The sequence below is a fragment of the Polistes canadensis genome, unplaced genomic scaffold, assembly GCF_001313835.1.
Source record: "Polistes canadensis isolate GaletaPanama2010 unplaced genomic scaffold, ASM131383v1 scaffold_112, whole genome shotgun sequence".
NCBI lineage: Eukaryota > Metazoa > Arthropoda > Insecta > Hymenoptera > Vespidae > Polistes > Polistes canadensis.
Genome location: NW_014569659.1, coordinates 278,798 through 300,429, shown reverse-complemented (window position 1 = coordinate 300,429; position 21,632 = coordinate 278,798). Strand labels below are relative to the sequence as shown.

The following is a 21,632-nucleotide window of genomic DNA, read 5'->3' as shown; positions in this document are numbered from 1 at the left end:
GAAAATACGATTGAGAAATGAAGAGAAGTAGCGGGAGTAAGTAGTAAGGAAAGGTGGAAGGTGGAAGGTGGAAGGTGGAAGGTGGAAGGTGGAGGTGAGAGGGAGAAACGTCCATTATCGACTCATTCACCGTGACCGTATGCGTTTCCTCGCGCGTATACGTACGAGCTCCTCGACATCCAACCTTGGACGGGAAGCTTTCCATTGCGCAGTAGGACACGCATTCCTTCCTATGCTCGATTGGTATGTCGAGGTGAGCAACGGCATGCAACGGCATGCAACGGCATCCAATATTCGCCGATAGGTCGCGGTTACGACCTCGTGAATTCCTACTTTTTCTCTTTCTCTCTTTTTTTCTTTCTTTTTATCTACATAGTCAACGAATGTTTTTAATCTGATCTACCCGTGGGAGAATCGTGTGGGAGGGAAGCTATTTCGTCCCTCGCATTCTTCGATCCTTCCTTCCCAATTCTTCGCTCTTCTTGATTTCGTAATAAGTATTGAGAAAGTACTGTGAGTAATATTTTGATATCGATAGTTGCTTTTTAAGACAGCTTATTACCCGTATTTGTATTTTTTTCTTCCTCTTTCATTATATACAGTAGAATCGAATAAAACTTATTGAACCAAAAGTAATATCTACGTGATACACAAACAGGTCTACCTAATATTTTATTTTCTACTAATTTCATGACTTTTAGAAACACTTTGATTGCATCGAAACAAATTTTTAATCGATTCTACGTACACTTAGATTTTCTTTACAATACTGAAACATTTATGACTCGGTAAGCCGCGTGAACGATTAAGTGGATTTCCTCCGATCATGATCGCTCGAATAAGCAAAGTATTTACTTATATATACACATACACACACACATATATACATATGTAAATGGGTATCAGGAACGTTTCTAATGTAAGAGAATCTCGGAACTTCACTTTGGCCTTTAACGAACAAACCATGGGGTTCTAACTGCGCCACCAGCTGCTAGAATCGCTCACCATCTAACATTCTATTGTACTCACCAATATCGTCGTAGAGGCAGTGTTAACGAGCTAAAATCGTAGAGCTGCTGCATATTGCATTGCTACTGTAATAGTGAAAGGAAGAATAAAAAAGGAAGTTTGACAGGAGTTAGGGTATGCACATAATGTATATCACTCTCCAGCAGCACACATACAATATAATTTCCATAGGAACAAACACACACGCGTATACGCGACGCGAAATAAATTGAATACTTATTTTATATAGATCTTACATCTTCCGACGCTCGAAGAAGACTAACAACGAAATGGGAAATAACTACTCAGTGTACCCGACGAACACCGAAAGTACACGAAGGTTAATGTGCTTAGAAGTTCGATGACGAAATTTTAAGCAAAGAAACCAAACACAACATTGGAATACAGACGCCGGCTGAGGAGTGAGAGAGATACGATTGATTGAGAGATACATTGAACGACTAAGAGACGATATTTTCTATTAGGAAATAAAAAAGAAAAAATCAAAAGAATTATCTCGAAAGGTAAGTTTTTCTTTTGATAGTTCCTTTCTTATTATTTCCTTTTTCTTTAAATTCTTTGTTATCTTATTTTTCCACGGTAAGCGGAACTTTCGCCGATGCAGAAAGGTCTTATTGAAATGCAGAGGTACCCTCCGAAGTGGAAGTCACTTTCGGGAGTCCCGAAATAACAGGCTAGCGGACAACGTGCGGAGAATCCTTCGCTTCCTGAAACGGCCATCGGGCGAGATACGAATTCGTAATTGACGTGGTGGCACTCACTATACGTCAGCTTTATACCCAAGCATTCTCCACGAACAAACAAGAGAAAACCTAAATAAAAATAACATCCTCCGTTTTCGTTTCTCCTACTTTTTCATTTCTCCGTTGTATATCAATTCTGACAATTACAAACTCAATTTCCTATGTCTTTTTTACTTTTCATCCAAGTTAAAGATCATCTCTTCTAACAAAAAAAACTTTTAAAAAGAACGAAAACAAAATTCTACAAGAACGCGGAGAAAAAAGCATAGAAAATTGAATTCGACCGAGGAAGTAATTTTCGTTTTTGAAAGATCGCCTGTCAAATTTAATAGCTCGTTCGTCGTAGCAGCGTCACGGTTGCAGCACCATCACCAGCACCAACAGCAACAGCAACATAGAGCTGCATCCGTGCGCTTTATTTTTAAATCCTCTCCTCTCCCGTATGACCGTGGAAGGGGAGGACGAAAAAAAAGAGATGAAAGAGGAGGAGAAGGACGACGAAGCCAGAGTTGCACTCGCGGAATCGTCGATACGTCCGTTTGTTCGTCGAAAAAAGAAGGAAGTTTGGATAAAAAAGGATACGAAACGAACGAAATACGTGCGATTTTATCATTTGACGCTCATGCATATTCATCGAAGGACGAACCACGTTTATTCTCTCTCTCTTTCTATCTTTTTTCTCTCACACACACACACATACATTCTTTCTCTTCGTCTCTTTTCGTACGAATACCACGTGTCGGTATTCCGTATATACGAATATCATGATACGAACGGCCACGATACGACGAACCCGCAACTGGTGGCAATTCCTTTTTCTCCCCCCATCCCATCCTCTAACCACTATTCCTTCCCACTCTCTCTCTCTCTCTCTCTCTCTTTCTCTCCGTTCCCCTAACAACCCCTCTCAACGTCCCTATCGTTTTCGTCCGATTCCACGCGGAGGTTATCCACGAATGTTTTACCCCGTCGTCGAAAAAAAAGAAAAGGAAAGAAGACAAACGGAAAGGAAGAAAAACAAGAGAAACGATTCATGGACGCTAGTTACGACGAGTTGTTCAGGAGATGGCGGCAATTACGAAAGCGATGACGCGTACTTACTTACCAACACGTTCGTATATGTGCATATGTGTACTACTGGAATATGAGTATACACGTGGTCGAGTATGGGTGTATATATATTTTTCAACATATGAACATTTTTTAAGCGCAAAGTTGCACTAGTAGATTATTCGTGGTAAGGAATATTCTAGGAAGAAATATTCGGCGGAAATTGGTTCATTACAATGTGAGAATAATTAATAGGCTTTTCGCTAATAAGATAGTTATGAGTAAAGAAGGTAATTAAATGAGAATACCTTGAGCTTTTCTTCTACCTTATTGTCAGTCTTAAGGTTTGCCACTAATTTTCTATTATATCCTGTAGAATTTAATTAAAGCTCTATTCATTCGTATAATATTACTGCTGAGACTCAAAGTACCATAATGACAAACTTTTTGAAACACTTCTATACATTGTGCGTATTTAATACATCCGCGAATTTTTTGATTGTAGAAAATTATAAAATATCTAATATTTGAAAACATGAAGTCTATATACTTTATCTTTATGCTCCAAAAATTTTCAACTTAACGTTTAGCGTTAAACGTAGTAGGGAAATCGCGTTATGATTTACCTGACGTATCGAGAATATGTCAGAACGGAAAGGTTCGACGTTCTTCGCACGCGCTGATACACAACGTGATTCTACGACACGATATCAAGGCTATCATACGCGTTTGTCGTATATATAAAATATATATGTACATACGTATGTATATATGTGTGTGATCATGTACTAGAAACAACGTGACACGAAGCAAAATACGATGAGGAATTCGTTATCAAACACTCGATATTGAACGTATACTACGTATTTACAGGAAAAGACAGATAGCATTGCATCGTAAACATTTTTTAAAATGGTGTCTTGAAAAATGTCTATGCTTTCGATTTATATATATATATATATGTATATATTTTTTAATTATTATCGCAACACAATAATTGTTATACTTCATTTTTTAAATCGTCTAGCTATAGTTTAAAACATCCTGAAAACGTGTATGAAATTTATTTGATTAATATAGAATTTATGCTTGCCGATTGTGTTATTCGAACAAATGCACAATCAAAACTGACCTATTCGTAGCACAGCTGTTATTTTGCCTTCGTTCATTCGTTCGTTTGTAGTGCTGTTTTTCATTTTTTATCTCTTTCTTTCTTTTTCTCTGAACCACACGAGTGCATATAACCAACCGAACGAAAACATCAGCGTTGAGTTTTCATCGTTCTTGCGCAACTCGTCGCTTCGACCGTTCAAATTTCGTCATAGCAATTTCCCACAGTCAGTGGGCATGGCCTCGAGACGAGGCGCCTGAATTATCAAAGGAAAAAAGCGTCGGTCGTTGTGCGTCCTGTTGCAAGAAAAAGATACCCAAAACAAAAACTTAATGCTAAGAGAAAAAGAGAGAGAGAGAGAGAGAGAGAGAGAGAGTAAGAGGCGTTACACAAACTCGAACGTACATCCTGATCTTCACCCTCATTCGTTCAAATTTACCCTCACTTTAACCATCTCTTTTTTCTCCCCATCATTCCCATCTTTCTTCCATTTCTTTTTCTGTCTATCTGTTCTTCTTTATTTTTCTCATTTTCATTTTCTTTTCTCTCTATCACTCTCTTTCTTGCCTCTTCTATTTCTTTTAATCATTATCTTTTCTTTCATCTTTTTCTGTATCTTTTTCTCTTCATTTATATACAAGACAGTCTTGCATAGTAAGACTAGTTGGTCAAAGTTCACTCTTTCACCAACCTTACTCTATTGGTACACTTTTTTACAGTGAAGGTCTCGACACGATTTCGTGCCCGTTGTGCGTAACGAATGGGAAGAGAGGAAGAAAAAGTACTGGAGGAGTTGTCAGAATGAAAAAACAAAAAAGTGAAAAAAAGAGAGTAAGAGTAACAGGGTGAAAAAGAAAGAGAGATAGATAGAGAGGAAGAGAGGGAAACTGTGGGTATGCGAAGGATCGATACGGTCACGAGGATTTAGTAAGAGGGGGTGTTTTCGTTATTTTTGTTTCTCACGAATTACTTTGAATGCCAAGCCGTATCCTGCTAGAAAATTACTCGATCGATTCCCTCTCACGAGATTTAAAACCTCGTAGCTTCGATGTCGAGACTCGATGCTTCCAATAGCTTACGAGATTGTAAATATTTGATATATATATGTATATGTATATAAATATACATGTGTATGCAGATACACACACGCACATGACTAAAAGATCGGAATACACATATATAAATACGTATATACACATATAGAAATTGACACACATGTGACTAGAAGATAGGAGTACTAGAACGCCTAGGAGATTTAACTCTGATGGATGAGCGTTCTTCTATGCTATTTTTGTTTCTCACAAATTACTACGAACGTCAATAGAAAATCACTCCAATCGATTTTGTTCTCCTCTCTTCTCTGTGAAAATTTAAAACGAATGGTTTATACTGCGATATAAACTCGATAATAATTACGAATGGCCCAGGCTAGCTTACGACTACTAACATAAATCTAATTGTAAGATAAATATTGAAATAGATGTCGTGATTAGAAGATCAGAGAAGACTTTCGAGTGAAAGCTAATGCTCGATTATCAAGATTATCAGAGTCACCCGTTACATCGCGTTAAATCATCAACGATGATTTGAGACGCGCCTTTGACGATGAAACGAGACAGAGAGGAACAAACGAACGAACGAACGGAGCTTTGCCTTTAAGCCTGACACGATTGCTGCCAATGTTGTGTCTCATTGACGCCGCGTGTTGGCTTGCTTGCTGCTTGTTTGCTTGCTTGCTTGCTTGTTCCACGTTCTCTATGAATAGATTCCAAGCTCCCAGTACATTCGTCATATTTCTCTCTTCTTCCTTCCCTCTTCCCTTGCAAACCCCTTCTCCCCTATCTATCTTTTTCCTTGCATCAGTTCTTCCCTCTCTCTCTCTCCGTTCCACCCTCTTTTTTACTTTCTTCTTGTTCCCCTTCTATCTATTTTTTGTATTCCACTCTCTTTTTCTATTTTTCTCTATTTCCTACTATAGATGGCAATCGTATAAGTTTACAACTGACTTCTCCATTAAAGCATCCAGAGCAAAACGCTCGAACAGTTGTGTCGCGCCGCTAGCCGTATTCGTCCTGACCGATCGTGACGCGGCTGTTATTATGTCGAAGAAGAGGAGAACGGCTTTTGACCCCTTCTCAATGCACGACGACTTACGTAATGCCTACTAAGTTATCTACTCGATTTATCTACTCGAGCCCAACTCTAGAGGTTGTTGCTTAATAGATCCTTACGATATTTTCTAACCTTTTCACGTGTATTTTTGATCAAATTTATGAATATATATATATATATATATATATATATATAAAATAATGAAATCATATATCCTTATTAACTACGAAATGAATCATGTCGAATATGAGCAAATATTTCTTAAATTCTCATTAATTTTCCCCCATTCCTGCCATCTATCCTTTCAATTCTAGACTCGAGAAGTATGCAACGCAAGTATGAAAAGATCTTTTCAAAGATCTATCAAGGAGGATCCAGAATCCTCGACATAGATACTACGAATACCGAGGGACATCTATCTATCTCTCTTTCGCATAGATTTATTGGATGCGTCGCATTAACTCGTGCTTCGTGTATTATTCGAGTTATATCGAATGCAAGAATAGGAATCTATCTCCTCAAAATCATGCCACTGCATTTCTAATCGCATCCACAAATTATTACAAGATTCGTGTCACCCTAACAACGGAAAAAACAATAATCAAGTCCACGCGTTTGTTTCTACCGATATTCTCTTACCATCATCTCATTGTTTCTATCACAATTGTGATTTACGATACGTATTATCTTTATTGCAATCGTACCTCGTTTAACCATTTTAGTTTTCGTTGAAACATCAGCGTACAAAGTTGTTAACGTCAAACTTAAGGGGACATGCTAACTCGTAAAATAAAATATGCATACACGTGGAAAGGAACAGTCCGAAGAAAAAAAAATGTGCTCTATTATCTATGTCCATTCAGGTATTGGTATTATTATTTTATTTATAATTTTTTGTCTGGCACACTCAAACGAAAGAAAAAATTTGCGAAGGTATGCGTAATCGTATATACCGAGGTAAAACACGATAACTTTCGAGAGAGTGAGAACAACAAAAACGAAGTCTTCGGTCTTCCAACGTACGCGACACAATGGCTGTAATGTCAGACGCAAGATCTGCTGGGATGAAGGATGCTCGCGAAACGCGATACTCGCAACAATGATTACGATAGCATCTGATGCTTGACAAACTGTTTTCACAGTGTGTATTACTTGTTCTATATCTCGCTATGAAATCGAGCCTTTTGTTAAAACGCTCGACGTTCAGCCTTCTAAACGTCAAATCAATTACTGTTAGGTTATTCATCTTCTCTCTCTCTCTCTCTCTGTCTCTTTCTTCGTGGTACAGGAAATACACGGTTTACCGTCAAAAATATTCTACTTGATTTGCTCAATTTGACATTATTTTTCTTTTCCAAATGAAAATAATTAAAGTGCACCAATTGACATTTGTTTTCAGTAATGGAGGGACAGAATGCCAAAAGCATTTAAATTGGATTTAATTAAACGTACTTTAAATTTCTTTTTTCTTTAGTAAAAATTATATTTTCTCGCTAATCAGAATGTAATCGAAATTCAGATAAAATTTAATATTAAACGTGCTTTTTTTCTGAAATAAATAAAATAAAAATATTCTTCGGTAATTTTAATTGCGGTTATTCATCCCTTAGAAATTCTATCTGTCCGTAAAGGAAGGAAGGAAGGAAGGAAGGAAGGGGCTTCCTCGACAAATCGTTTAGCAAGTAGGAGGACTAATTACAGCGACTGCGGAAGAACGATTCGCTAACGAGTTTCCGTCATGCGCAGAAACGCGATTGGGGACATTCGCGAAATTAATCCGACGATTTAGGTTGAAATCCGCTATGCATTTTCTCATTTCCCTGTTTTTATTTCCAAAGAAAACACCATTTAATTTATCCATAGATTTGTATCCTTTCTTTTGCGAGTAAACATTGATAAAAATTCCTTTGCTGTCCCTCATCATGGTCACTCATTCAAAGAATATTCAGTTTCAGTCGTGACCTCGAAGTTAGCCCACGCTTTCGACTAACTCATTTCCATTATTCACTTCCTGTTTTCCTTCTCACAGTTATTCGGCAAGGGGCGATTTATCAAAGGATAAAAATATTGATTTCATAAATAACAGCAACGTTAAAATATTAACTACTTTAAAGTTAGAGAACAGATTACTTTTAAAATGAAAAATACATACATACTACAACTGAACTAAAAGTAAAAAATAATGTGAAGAAATATTAAGTGAAAAATAAAGAAAGACAAGGAATCTTTTGTATCGTTAAATTTAACAGAGAAAATGAAGCTTAAATTGATGTAAGTTCCTTTGAAGAGAAAATGAACGATCAGTTTGTAAGATCAACAGGACACTCCATCCGTCCTTATTCGCCAATTATGGGATCGTAGCGACCGGTAAGTTCGGTCCTCTTTGTCCGATTAACGGCACAACGACGACGAGCAACTCGAAGCAAGACAAGCGCGATTGCAACACAGGCTATGGGCATCGAATAAAGTCATTCGCGGATGAAGAAATCGCTCGTTAAAAGGAGTCAGCCCCATGCCATGCCAAAGTCGGAAACTACCACGCTTAAACATCCAACAAACTCAATTTCTGTTAAACGAACATTGGATAACTCGCGAAGGAAATGAAATGTTACATGATTGTTGCTTATTCGTGATATGAAACTTAATTTCACCTTTTAAGAAACATTACGCGTTGTTGACACATTCTTTAGTATACTTTTTATTCCGAAATATTTCTTGTAATATACTTTTTCGACTTATATAATTTTTTGTCTGTCCAATTATTAAGTGAACTAATACCGAAATGGTCAACCATTTCTGCTTCAGGATTCTATATTTTTCATTTCGAATTCTTCGTTTTTACCATTTATGTTTTGAATAATAATTATTTTTCATCGGTTCATCAAAATGCGAATTCTTTTTCTTAATTAAACCATAAGGTTTCGAAAGATATTCTAAAAGTTGGAGCTTCTGTATCCTTAACGTTCAGTTTAATCTGTTAATTAAGACGCATTCTTATCTAAATTCTTCTTAAAACTAATTACAAGTTAACGTTAGCGAACATTCGTTAAGTTCATCAGTTTTGTTTCCTGATACGATCTCACATATACAATCTTGATATTAATTTCAAAGTGTTAGTATCGTTAGCATCGTTACCGTTATAGCGATGGTTATTCCACATTTTCGTAGCGTTTAGAATGCACCGTTTAGAATGCACCGTTTAGAATGCACCGTTTAGAAGGAACAATACCGTTTTGGCCTACCTCGAAATTGTTCTTTGCTTTTTGATCATTATTCGATCGTCGTATTACAGATTGAAACAGCCTTAAAAAAATTCAGAAACAATAGTTTTATTTGGATCTAATTGATTGTTATTGAAGGAAACACTTATCGTTCGTTCTCTTACTTATTTTTCCATACCGTTTATGCTCGTTAACTACTATCCGCAGGCATGCGAGAAAAAGAGAAATAGAGTTTGAGGAGAACGCTCCTTGCCTTCACGGTCTTTTGATCCTGAATTAAATGAAGAAGTCGGTATACACCAAGGTCTACGAGCGAAAATACGAGTTATGTAATGCTGCCTCAAAACCTATTCATTTAATCGGCTGTCCACCTTGAATATATTTCTAATCATATTATTACATTACAAGAATCCTGAATAGGGTACATTTTTTTAATAACTCTTCATCAGGAATCTTTTGTAAAGATGAATTTTTAAATTCGTAGGTCCATTGAATGCGTGTGAGTTTGCGTGCATGTGCGATTATCGATCTCTGTCAAGTTATTCGAAATAACACCTGAGAAACTATGTAAGTAGGAAAAAAATAGGATATCTCCTCTTCCTGGACAGAAAAAAAGAAAAACTTGGATAAAATTCAATCGACGACATAAACACGACGATATAGACAGGTTGCTCTCTCGAGACGAGATTATTTTCCGTAGGAGATGAAAAATCGTTCGTTCGCGCGCTATGTATATCGTAAATCTTCGCGTTTAATAGCCTCATATTAAGTTGAAACGATCGGGAAATGATCTAGAAGAAAATTGCCTTATTGTATCCCAAGAACATCAATTTTATTATTAAAAATACGCGTGCATTAAGTGCCACGGAAAGTTTGCGTCGAACAATAAGAAAATTAAATAAAAGAAATGAATGTATATGACACTAGGTATGTAAAAATAATAATTAAAATAAATTTTCCAGTTAACCAGGTATTTATAGGCAAGCAGAAATAAATTTTCTAGAAAATCCATTAAACGCATAAATCTCAATAAAAAAAAACAGAATAAATACTCGTGGACGCAATTACGATTCTTATTGATTAGATTCGCGATTCAAGAAAAAAAAAACAATTAGATGACGTTATCCAAAAAAAAAACAGCGCAAATCTATTATCGAACGTAGCTTCGCAATACTCAGATTGTTTTAATTTCAGTGTAAATTACGTTACTGAAAAAAGATAAAAAAACAGTGATTTATAGTAAGAGATTCTTTCAAGGCTAATTCGAAATACGAAAATATAGAATTTTGGTAGATAAAAAAAGCGTGGAATAAAGCGTGTAGTCTTTCGCAAAGATTTTTCGACAATTCTCTTTTAGCATATAAATCGAAACGATTCACGGAAGTATCAGCAAATTCCTAAGAGATTCAGAATCTCGGTTATCGTTTCCTTCTTCTCCGTTGCCCACAAATATTCTCTCTTATACCATTTCGAGAAACTCTGTATGTTAGTTTTTTTTTAAATCCACTCCTACTCCTCCTCCTACAACTTGTTGTAGTATTTTTATTTCTTCTTCTTCTTCTGCTTCTACTTCTACTTCCTCGGACTTCTTCTTCTACTCTTCACGCTTTACGTCCTCCCAAGAAGAAACGAGAATCACGAAAAGAACGAAAAGAACGAAAAGAAGAAGGAAGGAAGGAACGAACGAACGACCTCCTCGAAAACGAACCTGCACTTCTACATTAACAAAGTAAACATTTCTACAATGTAAACACAGCGTGCAAAATTGTCGGCAGAGAAACGTCTTCTCTCGCGAGCAATGTATGTATAACGTAGCTTCTTCTGCTGCTGCTTCTTCTTCTTCTTCTTCTTCTTCTTCTTCTTCTTCGAAAGACGACATTTCTCTAGTAATTTTACGAAGCTCTCTTTACGTTTCTTTTTTTTAAAGCGAACTACTACTGCGAGGCACAGGTTAAGTTTTACCAATTGTGAGTTACTCAACGATATCTTTGATCATTCTTCCGTATCTTTTCTTCTTAATGTTACCACGATAGGACGTGCAAGTAAAAAACATTTCAATCAAAAGAGAGAGAGAGAGAAAGAGTGAGAAATGTTTTGCTTTTATTTATGAATGAATGACTCGCGAGTCGAAAAATGTTACAAACTTTTTCCAATAGAAATGTGATAAGCTTTTCGTTTCGGTACAAAAACTAGATAAAATTAATGCATTGTACGATGATCAATGTTCAAGCTTTTAGCTTAAAAATTAAATAAATAAAAAAAGAAAGGAACATTCTTTTCGCAAACCATAAAATATTTCGACACTTTTTCTCTGTCTTTATCATACGGATTACTTTATTATTTAGGAAAGAAACCTCTGCAACATTGATCGATGTCGAAACTTCAATCTTAAAAATGAAATGAAATAAAAAAAAGATTCCACTCTCTTTCTCTCTCTTTCTTTATGAATGAACGATTTCGAAACCGAAAAATATTCGGATCCCTTATACTGGATAAAAAAAGAAGAAAAAAAGGAAACATTCAGAAGCTTATCGTTTAGATGAGAAAGGTATTCGAAGTTGAGAAATATATTGTATCTATATACACATTGATCGATGCCCGGACTTGTCTAGATATTTTGCATAAGTAAAATATATGTCTACATATATCCTGAAATTCGAATGAACTTTATATTCTTGATGGATGCTTCGAAGCAACATTTTACGATCGTAGACGGTTTATCCTTTAGCGAAGCTTTCTCGTTCAAAGAATTCCTCACAGCGTTTGCTCGGAGTTAAATAATGCACCGGTAATCGGCAAGTTTTGCGAGTGACATAACACGAAAGCATCGTCCTGCGTAAACACATAAATCCTTGTCTTCTCCCACTCGCACACTTTCACCCACACATTCCTCGTCAATTTCATTCTATTGCTCTTACGGTTTCTTTTCTTTTTCGATCGAACTTTCCATTTGACGAGTACGTAAATACAAGTACGAAAAGATAGGAATAGTTTCGTGTGCCATCTGGTTCTTTCTTCGTAGATAGTTGCTGGATACCCGACAAAAATTAGCATTTTTATTGAGACCCAACAGATCCTTCTTCTCTTTCTATTTCTTATTCTATTTCTATTCGTCTTTCCTCTCGAAAGAACGCACACGATATTCGGCAAATTTCTTATATCAAATACCATCTCTCTATTTCTCAATCCCTTCGTAGAAGTTTCGTTCCTGAACGCGCGTGATTCCTAGCTTTTAAATCAAACTGTATAACGATTACTATACCTTTCTTATAGATTTTGCTTCCGGATATTCGCAGCACGTTATGTAGGTAATAAAATGTGTTATCGGTGTAGACCCGTTTCGTACCGGTACCAGTACTCATACTAAAATGTCCTTTAAATAATCGCATTTATCGCTTCGCTTCCAACGCCAACGTCAACATCAACGGCAACAACAACAACAACCAACAACAATAACGAGGCCAACAACGGCGAGAGCAAGGAGAGGGGAGGATTGGTAGCAGGCAAGTTTCCTGCATTTTACACGCTGTTAGTGTGCTAAATGTGTTTTGGTAAAGTAGTATTAGTGACACGTCACCAACAGAAGCAACGACTTTTCGAGCTTGGAATACGCTCCCCGGATAATTTCCAGCCGGGAACGTCGAGAAAATCCCGAAAATTATGTACGCTTTTAGAATGAATGAGAGAGGGGAAGAGTATGTGCAGACGGAAGCTAAGCGCGTAAGGGAGGATTCTCGCCGATGTGGACACTCACGTGGAATAAAATAATTAGAAGCACCGTAGCAAGGATGGCGGTGCGACTACGTAATTCCACGAATTACAAATTCATTTCCAAGCTGGATCCATCGAGCTAGTTGAAAATAATTCGGATCAAATATCATTAGCTCGTGTTTTACTAATTTTTTAATACACAGTTTCCATTCAGATTACAATTTAATTATTAATATTTATTTATTCCTTTGTTATTTTTCAGTTCTTTTTTATTGCTTAAATATGATATGAAAGGGTACGCGTTCTTGGACAAGGCTGAAATTTCAATAGAATATTTTCTTTTGCATTTAATTATTTCCAATTGGATTTTGGAGGTGCAGTTATCAAAATTCCTGGAAAAAGTAAATAACAATCATAGTGATATACAAATATACATATAAATGCATATACAGCAGGATTGCCATCAAGGCAAGAGGAAAAGTATTCGGGATTATTATTTTGAACGTAGGTAATCGGTTAAATCGCCCTTCATATTTACACCTAGCAAAAGCGTCAGGGGTAAAGGATTATTATGGATTCAATAATAAATATAATATTTCCAAATCTCGTGAAAGTTGTGAGCCCAAAGAGAAATGAACTTTTCGATCGGCGTCCTCTCTACACGTTGATCTCCTTTCAATGGCGGCCGCTTAATTGAATTTCGTTTCGTCCAATCAGATATTCAAATTCGGAATCTCTCTTCTCGGCGGCGGCGGCGGCATCCTGCGTACCGTACCGACTCTTTTCCCATTTCCCAAACGGTTTGATTTTAATTGAATGCCGGCAGTCGCATGAAATATCGTCAGGCTTCCTTCCCACCTACGATCGATTTTTCGCAATTAATTTTTACTGATTTTCATTCGTCACCTCTCTCCCACTCTTCGATTCTATCTCTTCAGACATTTAGGGAAAGTGCTGCTAATATTTCTATATTTAATTAATATATTAAACTGATTAATTAACTTAACTCTGTGATAAAAGATAAAAGTATTCTAAAAGAAATAAGTTTTGAACGTTTTCAGGGATGCGTTAATGTATTACACACGAACAACTGCCATTATGGATTCAAGTTTTTCCATATACCGATAAGCGTAACAGATGAGAGAGTCGTTTAGATGTCTACTTTATATTATGAAGACTCTTAAACTTTTTGGAAAATAAAGCAAATCGATAGTAGATAGATGACTATAGAAAACTACAGAAGATCGATTTAAAGATAAAAAGGGAAAAATAGAGTAGAAAGAGAATCACGAATAAGAGTTAGAAACTTTCCTAAAAGCGTCTTCCATAATCCAGCGATCTCGCTTGACGCGAACCATGGGAATCTTCGGATGAGGCTAATTTCCCCAAGGAAATTCCCGGGGATTGGGAAAATCAGTGGCCGACTCGATTCAGCGCGCTTCGACGGAGAGAAATTATTCATTCTCGATAAAGAGACTAGACACCTGCTGCTGAATGAGCACCTGTGGAATGAGAAGAGCCTCTCTAGATTCGCGTTCGCGTTTACGTTCACATTCGCCTTTCGATATCCGATGGAAAACGGTACTCCGTGTAAAATAATAATGATTTGTTTTATAGGAATAGTTCGTTTATTCCCAGAAACCCTTTGGTACATAAGCTTTCACGATTATGAAATCGGAACTCTGTTGAGGTATAATAAAAAAGAGAAAAAACTAAAAAAAGGATGAAGAAAATCATTCCTCGTTATTCCTCATTGCTCAAAGTCAACGTTTAAAGGCAGGACGGTGAGTAGAAATAATTCGAACCGATCGATTTCCTTTGCACAACAACCTCGACTAGAAGCTCTCGGTTGGATCCGTTTCCCTTTCAAAGTTTCGTAGGCCGCGAAGCGGAAGACGGATCTATGGATCGTTGGATCGACGACAAATCGTTTCCCGTTCTAGCATATATATATTTATATATATATATATATATATGCGAAGCTAGAGTCGATCGTTCGTCCGTGACTCGTCAGACGTAACGTCAGAGAGACCTTTCATCCGTAATTACGTTCATTAGCGCTTACGTTCTCGCCCTGATAATGAGCCCGAATAAACGCGACAAACCGTGGAAATGCGGTCAGCATTAATTACCAACAGTTTAGCCGAGCCTAACTCCAGTAAGTCGTGCGCATCCCATTGTTGTCCGTCGACTGACCCTAGCCACGTTGAAATACATTTCTTATACTTACTGTGTTACGAGACTAACTTAACATTAATCAAGAAGGAAACATTTGAAACGGCAGAACTTTGAAAACTATTTTTTTTTTTTTGGCTTGTTCATTTATTAAAATATCGAAAGTTTCATAAGGAAACGCAAATTCTACGAAGACTGATCTAAATACTAATGCGATAAGAATCTTAGTCTCGCGAAATCTCCTCGTCTCGGAAATCAATTCCGTCCGTAGCCGATTTGAATTTTTATTTCTCTCTTTACTCCCAATCGCTACGATACGCGTCGTTTCAATTTCTTTTTCTATCCAATCGATGCCATCCCCCGATTCCTCCGCCCCTCTCGCTTTATCTTTCTCACCGTGCCAAAATATATGTAGGCGAGAAACTAGACTCTGCAAGAGAACAGGATTCGAAGGGAAAGACGTAGTTAAAATTTATACAGGCGGCCGATTATAATGCGACATTTGCATGACAAAGTATCCTTGCCGAGCTGGTTCCTAAGGTAAGTGAATTGGCTCAAAAAGCGTAGCCATCGTTAAAATCTCATTGGAAAGCTCTATTTACCATTTTTATCGTTATCGTAGGGTTTCTTTGACAATCAAGATACCCCGTTATCCTTCTCGATTTTGATGAAGGCGTCGTTAATGAACCTGTCGATTACTTTGTCTAGCGAAATTCTTTCAACGAAGTTAAGATCGTATGATATTTCTGAAAGAACACAATCACTGATGTCAAACAACAAAAATATTACTACGAAAAACAAATTGTCAAACGAGCAATCCAATGCAATACTATTTTTTGGCATACCGTTGGGTTTAGCTATTAGTTTAACTAAAGTTAACAAATAATTTTGATTGCATTAGTCGAATATAGTACAATGGGAATAATTTTCTAATGAGCGAAGCAATTGTTAGATGAATAAAAAAATATTGTAAAGATATTTTCTCTTTGTGGCATCACCTTAAGAGTAAATTCTCGATATTCTTCGTTAGAAGAAAGATGGAAAAGAGAAAGATAGGAAGGAGTGAATACCGTGAGGTTTCCACACGGGTTATCGCGTAAAGAAAAGACACCAGGAGTAAAATCTCACAACGTCGCCTTGTTCTCTCTTCTCGAGTATGAACGAAACAATACCGGTAGTGTTCGATGCGAAAGTTTCACGATTCCCACTTCTCCTTCCCGTCCGACCCTTCACTGAACCCTCTTTCACTCAAGCGACTCCGCTAACGAAGACCAGAAACTCATGGAAATCACGCTATTTGTATGGTAAACGTGTGTGAACTTCATCCGCATACTACCAACGTTTCTCTTCCATCTATGTAAATGTGAATCGAGTCATTCTAACGAATACGATTCCAATCTCTATATGTGTCCTACAAAACGAAAGAAGATTTTAACTATCTTTAGGATTTCTTTACAAATTAACTTTTAACACTATATACTTATCCGAATCAGTTCTTACACATTTTTTATAATTCTTTTTCATAGTACACGATGTACTAATAACCATACTAATTTACCTACGTCTTAAACAAATTGTTGGCAAAAGATATTACATTTTATATCCATATTACTAAATTTTTCTCTAGCGTAACATTTAATTAAATTAAATCACATTTCTTTGAACTGAACACGCGATAAAAGTATTCTTGCTAGGAGAAAGATCAAATTACGTTACGTGGTTGACGTTGCATTGATCCACTTAAATGTACGACTATGTTCGTATCACAGTAAATACTTTTGGGAAACGAAAAAAGGTCCTTGATATACGAAAAAATTCAAGGCGAGCCTCAGCGAGAATAATTTTTATTCGTTTCGTCATCGGGACGTGAAATGGTGGTACGAGGGATTAAGAAAGTATGTTACAGGGCTCTTGAGAGATCGGCTGAACGTCTGGTAATGATCTTTAGAAGAATCTGTCGGGTTTGGGTTCCGATGACGTTAGACAGAACCGGTCGTATTGAACGCACGAGTAACTGGGAAGTATTTTTTATCCTTTATTGCAGGTACAAATGAGAAAACTATTTCCAGTTACGAAATATACTTTGATTTAAAAACTCCTGTTTTATCAACAACATAAGTTTCACGTGTTCTTACTCCAACATATAAAATATATTCTTATGTGCTGGCTTGCTACATTTACAAGTCATAAATTTTACGCTCGAAAAAACAGGAAACGCCCGTTCAATATTGATACACATACATAAACGTGTATGTATATTGAAAGCATCTCCGAAAATAACGAACACCTATGTATATAAAAGTTACGTGTATGTGAACGCAAACGAATTCGTCGAATTGGTGATGCGAGTGCATCTATGCATGCATCTACGTAGCCTGTTGCATCTTCCGAGAACGGAACAACCCAAGTACTCTAGGTCCTGTTACGTTCCTTGGATTTGCAATTTAAAACCACTTTCGATCACGCCTCGAAGAGGCACTCGTATTGAACAATATTCGTATGTAAGACTGGATACATGTATGTAAGCGTATATTACATGACTCATGATCGGTGGTGATCGTAACATTCCTCTTTAATTATCAATAACTTGGATAATTGTTCTGATACTTTTATCGATAAAACATGATTATAGAAAATATAAAAAAAATAAATCTACCTGCATATAACGTTACTCTAAATTTTAAACTGGCCAATAATGTATAATTTAACGAAAAAGAAAGATGAAAAAAAAAACCAAAAAAGAGTTGGAAAGTGTTCGAAAAGGTTAAAGAAGTCGATGTCCCGTTGTGAACGTCGCGTAATGCGTCTCGATTGTAAATCCATGCTCGCGCGTTGCATCATTCATGTGGCCCGAGGGCGAGAGCACCATATTTGGTTTCGTCTCATCCAAACCTCTCTCTATCTCCATTTCTCTCTTTCTCTTTCTGCCTTTCTCTCTCTCGTTCATTCCCGACAGGGAGGGCTATTTGTTCATTAATCTTATAACGCAACTCCTCGCCTGCGAGAGCATGAATTACCAATGGGGTCGACATGAGCGCGTTGCTGTGTGTGTTCCCTTATCTCCAATCACAAATATACAGTCGAACTATTGCGATGTCATATTCGTCATCCGATTCGATCGCTTCTATATTACGATATATGTATATGTATATCTATTCATCTATATATATGCCTATGTTAAATTTTCATCAAATTTAAATAGTTTCATTTTACTATGAAACCAAAAGTAGGATCACTGCTATTATTTTAAATGAGTACTTTAAATACATAGTTCAAATCAATTGTAAAGCTTTATGAATTTTATACGTATATTACTATTAAATAAAAATAAATTGGGAAATATAAAGGGAAAGAGACATTAAAAGATCCTAATTCGTAGAACTTATCCTTAGGTCGAGATAATTGGATCTCAAGTTTACTTCCCTTCTTTTTTTATATATATATATATATATATATAAAAGGAACCTCGTAATCCGCAGCTGTGAACGAAGGTACACACTCAATTTTACTCGAGTAAAAAGATGTTGGGTTAAGCCGTTTGCTGGATAGGGAAGAGAGCGTGTTCCCCTTTTCTATCTCTTCATCTTTCTCTCTCTTATTCTATCTTCCTCTTTTTTTTTATTTTTCTGTGTCCTCTCTTGGCTTTAAACTTGCATGTAATCTTACTGACGCGACTCGCGGACGGTACACACGGTTGACCCATTTCTGGTGGCCAAAAGAAGAATTACGAGAACATGACATTTATTAAAATTTCAAGCTAGTCGTTGGTGGTGCTCGGAAACGATGCGCGTTTTACCAGAGTCCAAACTGGAAAAGAAAACTTTACACGAGTAGGATAATGTATATATGTATAACCTAGTATGAGTAATAAATACGATTCGAAACTTTTTCACCTTTTCTTACATCTTATCGGACTCGAATGAACTCAAACGGGTCATCTTCAGTTAATCGAGACTAATCGATCTTTTGATAGAAATAATAAATAATAATTGTGACTAATTTTCAAATATATGGGTAAACGCAAAGTCATAGAATTCAAATGTTTGGACTTTTCCCGGAACCCAATACTCTTGTACAATCGCTCAAACAAGTCTTCTTATGTTTAACTAGCACGTACACCCATCATTCTCTACACCTTCATATACTTAAATAAAGAGACATACGTAGGTGCATAAAACGAAGACGAGAGGAAGAAAGAAAATGGAGAAGGGAACGATAAGAGACGACGACACTCGTACAGGTTGCGTGGCACACTTTACGGGACTTTCTTCGGCACAATGGGAAGTGTGCCTCGGTGAGAAACGAGGAGTAGGTATAGTAGGGTGAGAAGGGGGTAAGAGGGGACAAGAGGGAAGGGAAGGCTTGACAAGGACCCTTCACAATGGCATAACGCGAAACGGTACGCGTCGGGTTGCTAAGTGCATTATGTTCTGGACGAAAGCTGCTATGAGACGCGAGGAGGGCTACATCTACAGGGGTAAGCTTGGGGTAAGAGTGGGGTAAGGGAAGAGGGTGTTGCGAGAACCCGAAGGGCTCCATAGAAACCTCTCTCTCTCTCTCTTTTTTTTGCGTTCTTTCATACCGCTCACGGTACAAGTGTAGTCAATGACTGCCTACGGGCCCATTCATGAAATTTATCGAGGTAATCGCTCGGTTACGCTTTTGCTCACGTGTATAAGAGAGAGAAAGGGAGGGAGAGAAAGTATACCTGGAGCAACAATGGCATTAGTGTGCGTACGAGACTACTACTAATACTACTACTGCTGAGACCCACGTGCCACAACAGCAACACCACTCTCGATCTTAAACGCACCACGATGATCCTCGTCCAAAAGAGGTATTACGTGTGCTACCTTTACCTTTTACATTTTACTCTATCTACATCAAAACCTCTCGAGATTCTTTCTCTCGCCCTTCGACAATGTTCAACTAACACCTGTGCGCACTTATACGAGTTAACCCCTTTACCAAGAAAATTCCAATATTTATCATACACACAGTTATCTTTTGTTTGAAATTCTTTTTGAGTTATAGAGAATATTTTGAAGCAACGTTTCTTCTAGTTTTATATACGTGTAGGACACTGGACGTACTCTTGGGACATTTATCGATCTCTCATAAGAAAGGAATTAGAAAAGAAAGAAAAGACTTGCGTTGACGTAGGTACTTCCTGTTTAGGCTATTAGGGTGGCCGGGAAAATGATACGAAAAGCAGAGATAACAAGAGAGAGGGAGAGAGAGAGAGAGAGCACACGTGCCATCTGTTAAATGACGTTTCGGAGGACGGAAGATTCGATCTATCTATCTATCGTTTGGCCAAAGTCAAAGTGACTCAACCATCTGCTTTTGCAGATGTCTCTCGTCCACCGAGGCTACGTTGAAAAAATGTTTGGTTTTCCCTCGAAAAAGGGAAGCCTCTCTCTCCGGTACGGCAAATTTTTCTCGAGATATCGAAAGAGAGAAAGAAACAAAGAAAGAAAGAAAAAAGATAGAAAAAATAAAGCGAGAGCAAATAAATGAATCGTTTCGTGTCCTCCGGATGGCTAAAACGAGGGTGCTCAACGGAAGAAGTGGCTTTCGTTAACATTTCACTCCAATTTTCTTATTTATACGACACTTCTCTCTATCTGTAAACGTGTATGTGTGTGTTCGTGAGTCTATCTTTTTCTCATTCCGAACCGTTGACCTTTTTCCAGTCAACTTTCCACCAGGAGAGAAAGATATCTTTTTAATTATTTACAAGACTTCATCTTAAGCCTAGGTAATAACGGAACATTTGAAACAATAAACGCGTCCTACCTTTAGCTTCGATTTGGAAAAAGGAAATCCAGGTCGTTGCTGGAGTTGCAAAAATTCCTAGTGACCTTTTATTTTCTCACGAAATGAGCAAACGTAAGTAAATAATTAGATCTTGAGTCGATCTTAAGAAAAAGAATCGATGCAATATATTCAATATCGTTTCTAGACTTATTTAATTCGATATAAGCTTTTCATTAGAGGCCACCGAAATTAAATTGAAAAAAATCTCCTTTATATATATATATAAATTGATTAGTATAATATTTGTCTAGAATGATTAGATAAACGTTATTCTAGTCGAGTTGGTAGGGAAGGTTTGTTCGATCGTTAAATATTCGATAGGTAGAATGGAAGTGGCGGCGAGTTCGCGAGTTCCTCTCCGATCTCGTCTGCGTTCTCTCCTGGGCATCCCGTCGGACGAAATCACCGGAGCGCATTGAACCCTCGACAATGGAACTATCGCGAACGTTTGTTGATGCGCGCAACCCTTTCGTCGTGGCCTTTACGAATGCAGTACCGTACGTTGTTGGATGCCGAGCGTGTACTTGCACGCGGTGCGTATGCTTTTCGCATGAGAAAACAATCCTGCGCCAAGCGGGGACCTAAAGAGAGCGAATCACTGAAATATAGACAACAATGCAGAGGGAGAGAAAGAGAGAGAGAGAGAGAGAGAGAGAGAGA

At 37.3% G+C, this 21,632-nt stretch overlaps 1 protein-coding gene and 1 long non-coding RNA gene across 3 annotated transcripts in view; one reads left to right on the top strand and one right to left on the bottom strand.

The window, feature by feature from the left end:
• LOC106787728 (Krueppel-like factor 6) overlaps window positions 1–21,632 on the bottom strand; it is a 237,372-nt gene that overhangs the window by 130,017 nt on the left and 85,723 nt on the right. The window contains exon 1 of one of the 2 annotated variants that reach the window (XM_014750345.1): window positions 1,030–1,112. The exons of the other annotated variant lie outside the window; for it this stretch is intronic. The gene's annotated coding sequence lies outside the window, so the exon portion shown is untranslated. Of the gene's footprint in view, window positions 1–1,029; window positions 1,113–21,632 lie in introns of those variants that run through there. 2 annotated transcript variants of the gene reach the window in all.
• Window positions 1,075–1,822, top strand: LOC106787729. Its single transcript, XR_001381837.1, has 3 exons — window positions 1,075–1,143; window positions 1,259–1,532; window positions 1,614–1,822. It is a non-coding gene; the product is annotated as an uncharacterized LOC106787729 (long non-coding RNA).